Genomic DNA, 6,003 nt, shown 5'->3' with positions numbered 1-6,003 from the left:
TGATCCCAGTCCCATTCCCATATTTCCATTTCTATATTTCCAGTCCCCTTCCCATATTCCCATTCCCAGTCCTTCTGCCCTATCTCCATGTCTGTTCCCTGTCCCATATTCTAAATCTCCATCCCATATTTTCTCCGCAATTTCTATTTCCATATTCCCTGTTGTGTTCCCATATTACCATTCCCTGTTCCCGTTTTCATTTGCATTCCAATGTCCCTTTCCCAGTCTCCACTCTCTGTCCTTGTCCCCATTCCTGGTTGCTGGAGAGTGGAACAGAGAAGCCTCTCTAACTCCCTCCAAGAGAGAACAGTATGCAAGGATTGAATTTAAAATATTTTGAGAAGTTAAAATACAAGAAACCACACAGACATTAAATAGAGGTCTAAGTATTAGTATACGAAATTGCAAATATTAAGTAGCAAAAATATGAAATAGAAGTTTAAATCTTAGTGTGAAGTACATAGAAATATGTTTTAAATACCATAAAAAGTAAAAGCTGTGGAATCTCCTATAAAATAGTGGCTGCATTGAGACATTAAAAACTTAGTTCTAGACAAAATAAAATGACAGTAGGAATATTTTATATATTCTTCACATAGAACAGATAGGCCTTATGCACAAGTTATATGTAGAGTTTAGTATTACGGAATTCAAATAGGTTTAGGAGAAATTCGTCAAGTTCACGGTTTTGGCTCATTGGGTAATTTGTCAATAAAAATCTGTGTATTGAAGCCAGAGCTCTCTCTCTCACTCCTCTCTCTTTGCTCTGTCCTCCTCCTCCACCACCATCATCACCACTACCAGCACATGAGAGAAGTAGAAGATGAAGAAGAAAAGAACAGAAGAAGAAAGGCCAGGGAGCATCTGCCTCTGGAGACTCTGCACCAGCTGCAGCTTCAACCTCTTCTCTGCCGCCATCTTGTGTGTGGCTGCCTCAGCCCCGGCCACAATTTTGTGCCTCCACCACGTCCAACTCTGAAGGGAATGGGTTGCTCTTTTGCCAGCAGTCAGGGTCAGCACCAAGGCACCCACACCCATTTACAGATTGTCATTTACTGAAGTGAATGCAGCAAAGAAATACAAAAGGATAACCTGTGCAATGCACTGCATTATTACTACAAAAATGGCCTGTAGGGACTAAGAAAGATACAACACCAATTACCTAAATACTTGGCCATTGTCCAGACACATCACCTGGGGAGCCCCTGTCACAGCAAAGGATTGGAGAGGCACTCCCAGAAAATGGAAATTCCTTTGTAATTTGCCAACCCAGAGGCAAAGCCATCAACTTTGCTGTGAGAGGGCCCAGATTTTACACCCTTGAATAAACAAGTCACCATAACTTCTAGTGTGGGAACATCTGGTTTCATTCTCCTCTAATCCAGGGCTCAGGGAGATACTAAGAGAGTTTACTTTCACCATATAACTTCAAACACAACCAGATAGAGATATCTAGTTCTGTGGACTTGTCCAGTTTCTAAATGTAGAAAGGTAAACACCTCTTTCACTAAAAGGAGATTCATACATATACTGGTAATGATCATGCATATTTTGTTAATGAGTGAATATAAATATAATATTTGGTTGGAAGGTTAATCTGGAAGTCAGCTTTGGCTTAGGGCTTGTTGTTGAGGCCTTAGTACTTCCCTGGAATTGTCCTTTCCCAGGCAGTGATCCTGTCCCCTCAGCTGCAATGGAATCCTCAGCTGTTCCCACAGGGATTGCTCAGGCTCTGCTTGTGCTGAGTTCCTTGTGAGTGGAGTCATCAGTATCTTGGACAAGCAGATTCTCTATCACAGTGTCCAAAAGTTTTCCCTGGGATCCACCAGGGTAAGAGGAAAGCTCTCTGAAGCTGTGACATGGGAATTGTCCTGCTGGGTGGCCGTGGCTGTGAGTCTGAAGCACAGCAGCTCTCTGGCCATGTGGTGCTGCTGGCAGAGCTGGCTGCTGCCCACTCAAGGCTCAGGCAGGCACTGAGCTGCCTTGCTGCGCTGCCAAAACCATCTCAGTGCTTGGGGGCACCTCCCGCCCCTGGTCCCAGTGGGTCCCGTGGCAGTGTCAGAGCAGTGGCTCGTCGGGGTCGGTGCTGCCCCTGCTCTCCACTCGCCCTGGCCCCGGCAGTGCTGGCCCCGCTGCCATGCACACACAGGGAATGGGAACTGCTGCCTGATGCTTTTGGAGCTGTGCCACTCCTGCTGCTGCTGCTGCTGAAGACACCTTGAATGGACTAGTGGGACTGTGGGCTGTATTGGCCTGTGATAGCAAGGTCATGAAGGCAGAGGTGCAGATGGTCCTGTCAGTCCTATATCTGTCTGTTTCTGGAACCCAAAGAATCCCTCTTGATCCTGTGAGGCACTGAGTTTGCAAAGTAATTGTTCCTTTGTTGTTGTTATTTTCCCTTTGGGCAACATCCATATTTGAAGCCAGCTGAGCCTCTCTCCAGACTGGCATCTCTGATCCCTGCAGTGAATCCATGGAGGCAGTTCAAGAGGTGGTGATGATCATTGCAGGATGACACTCTAGTTCAAGTTCTGAGTGGGTCTCAGAATAAAAACTGTATCAAACCTCAACTCCATTGGGAGGTTCCCTTCCTTGTAATCCTGTGAATAAATGCTATGTTGCCTTTGAGCATTTTTTTTCAAATGGAAAGTTCCATTAATAGTGGTTTTGGTATGATTAGGAATGGGGAAGTATCCCCTTCTGATGCCCAAATAGTTTTTGCTATTTTTTCCCTTCATATGTATTCATAGATTTGTACACTACTGTTGTATGGTTACATAGTTCCGGGGTAACTTCAGTACTTTTCCTCTCCTGATAGGCAGAAGGACAAAACACATCCCAAAGGCTCCTATCCTATGTTAGCTCCTCTGTGAACCAGAGTTAAAACATGTTCTCAAGGTACTTTCTCATAAAGTAGGTATAGCCTGTACAGCTAGTACAGCTAGTAGCAAGAGGGGCTCCAGAAGAGGTGGAAAGAAATAGAGGAAATTTCCTCATTATTGTGCTTCTCCTTGGGAATTCTTGTCAATCATGCTAATTTTCCAGACTTATAAAAGCACTTTCACCCTATGTGGGGTTGTCATCTTTCCATATCTGCCCCTGGAGTTTTCCAGTTAGAGGCCAGAATTTATATTAGTTCCTCTATTAATATTGACTCCAAAGTGTGTTCTTTTATGTTTTAATGTTGCTCAATAACAAGATGTCACAGACTGACCAGCCAACAGCAGGATCGACCCACCAGAGGAGTTTCTCCTGCTTTGTGACTCAGGAGAACTTCCCAGGCTATTTTGTGTTTGCTGTAGGGAAGGTTGGGCTGCTTTGCATAAATTCACAGGATCGACCAGTGCTGGGAGGGCTGCACCTTGCTGCCCTAGTGAGAGGTGTTAAGATGCACCTTCCTCTTGGAGGCAGCCAAGTACAGCACTTTTGTGCAGAAACACTTAATTAGCCCTGGTTTGCACAGCTGCAGCAACTGGGGTTGCCGGAGTGCCCCTTCCTGCATTGGAAATGAGCTGAGTCAGTCATGGGACAGGGCAGGGCATGCCCAGGTGTGCCCATTGGGAATTCCATCTGTCCTGGGTGTGTCCATCTGGCTCCTCAGTGACATCCCACCCAGCCTGGAACATGGAACTCCCCGTTTCCAAGGACACGTGGCCATTGTCACCAGCACACGGCAGGACCGGTCAGACCCTTCCGCGGCTGCAGCGAGAGCAGAGGTGTCAGAGCCTTTAGCGAGTGCTGATCCACACTGGTTGGAACTCACACCTGCTGCTCAAGAGGCTGATCCACACCTGAGTAGAGGTAAATATTTACAGTTCTGTGCAGAAAGGGGGGGGTCAGTGATAAATTCACAAAGCCAGCACCAGAAACACCAGAATGTTTCAGTATTTATATGTTTTAGCCAGCAAAGCTATTCACGTTCATTGACTGTAGGTTACGGTATTCTCTTCATAATCAGCATTCTGTCTGCTGTTGGGTACAGATCTTCTTTTTTCTCATCCTAATTACTCTGCATGCTCAGTCTCTCTTTTCTTAGAAATTTCTTGAGTGGGTGGCCATGGTCTGCCCCTGCTGGAATGACATTTTACCCAACAGAGCTGATTCAACACAGTTGCTGCATTGGCTTTATTCATTAGGGTCTTGTCTTAAGGGTTCTGCCAAATGTCTTTGTGTAATTCCGAATTCTTTGTGTCCACCATTCAAGGTGCACTCACCTTCCCAAACCTTGCTAACCTCCCCTAGGTCTGAGGCCACTGAAGCCTATCAAGCCCCACACATGAATAAGGCAATTCAGCCAACAAGTAACCTGCCTTTCCAAGGCCAGGCCATCACTTGGAGCTTGTTGGCTGCTTCTTGTTTCATGGAGAAAATGTCTGTTTCTGTTAATGAGCCTTGAAAACCAGAAAGGCCAAACAACAAAGAACACATATTTTCCTAGCACATATTGCCCAAGTTGCAGATGTTGCTGCGGGATCAGTGTGTGTGTGGCAGCGGATCAGCCGAGGCAGGGCGGGATGGCGGAGCTGCGGGGCTGGGCACGATCCACTGTGCTCCGCAGGGCCCAGCCCGCACTGCATCCCGCAGAGCCCCCACGGCTGCTGCCATGCCCCTCAGGGGGACCCAGAGGGGCAGCACCAGCAGCTGAGGGGCTGTGCCGGGCTCTGGGGTCGGCTCTGGGTCAGGGCTTGGCCATGGTGCTGGTGCCAGGTGCTGCTGACCCTGCGGGACCAGCTGGGCAGGGCTGGGCCCCACTGGTGCCCCACGGCCCCTTTGGGGCAGCCCCGGGGGAAGCGACTCCCAGGGATGACACTGAGGAGCTGCCAGTGCAAGGGGGAGATTCCCCCTGCTCTGACACCACTCAATTCATGCTCTGGGAATGGCTCTTGCTCAAAATGAATGCACTCCTCATTGTTCCATATTTAGACCAGGGTCACCAAGAATGTAAGGATAAATGAAACCCAGGAGCAGCTATTTTTTTAGTATTGGAAGTAGACATTATTTTATTGCCAGCTCTGGTGCATAGGGGAGAGCTCCAGCCACATACATGCCACTTTCTAAGCATTTACACTTACTGATATATTTTTAGTAAACATAGAAATTCCTGTCCATTGGTTCTAAATGATACACACTCCTCATTTACTACTTATTGTTCTCTCTTGTATTGGATGTTGATTTCTCCCTTCTCATGCAAATTAGTCCCTTTTTTTCAGTCTGTTTTTAGTTTTTTCCCCCACAAAAGTTCTTTTAACCTGTGAGGCTGAAATGTCTTTATTAGTTTCTTCTTTATGTTCTGGCCATTCCAATGTGTTCTTGGAGGGCTTAAAGTTTAGATTCAAGGTATCCAGATTTTGAAGCCTTCAGGCTTTGTTTATCGAATGTTATCAGGGTTAGTTTAGAAAAATGAAAAACTTTGGGGATCTAACAATCCAGCTCTGACAATAGATTGCCAAAAGACACCTAGCTACTTGCTTTGTAAGGCAGAAAATTACAATGGTTAAGATGAATAAACTGCTTATGATTAATTAAACAGTTAACTATAAAGTGAATTAAATTCAGTAACCAGGAGAAACTGGACACTAAACAAGCAATGAAAAGCTGCACAATAATCCAAGTTGATGTGTTTGGCACCTTACGTGATTTGTTCCCATTATTTTATAAATGCACGGATCATCTTAGAGCAAACTCATTCATGAAGCTGACATAAAAGGATGCAAAGTTCAGGTGACTCCCAGTTCCCCTTCATGCCCAGTCCCTGTCCTAAGCTCTGCCACTGCTGATGACTGAAACAGAAACATTAGTGGAATTGTGCTGAGGCAGCACTTCGTGCAAATGACACTCTCACAAGCACAAGTCACAAGTGGCATTCTCACAAGCAAAAAATTGAGGGATTTCTAGAAGACTGTTGAATATTTCTTTTGTGATCTTTGCAAGTGAATACTTCAATTGCATTAAAAGTTCAGGCAAATTTCAGATGAATACCTTTTTAGCTTCCCTGCCAGCCAA

Source organism: Erithacus rubecula (assembly GCF_903797595.1).
Source record: "Erithacus rubecula genome assembly, contig: scaffold_557_arrow_ctg1, whole genome shotgun sequence".
Taxonomy (NCBI): domain Eukaryota; kingdom Metazoa; phylum Chordata; class Aves; order Passeriformes; family Muscicapidae; genus Erithacus; species Erithacus rubecula.
This window is presented reverse-complemented; position numbering follows the sequence as displayed.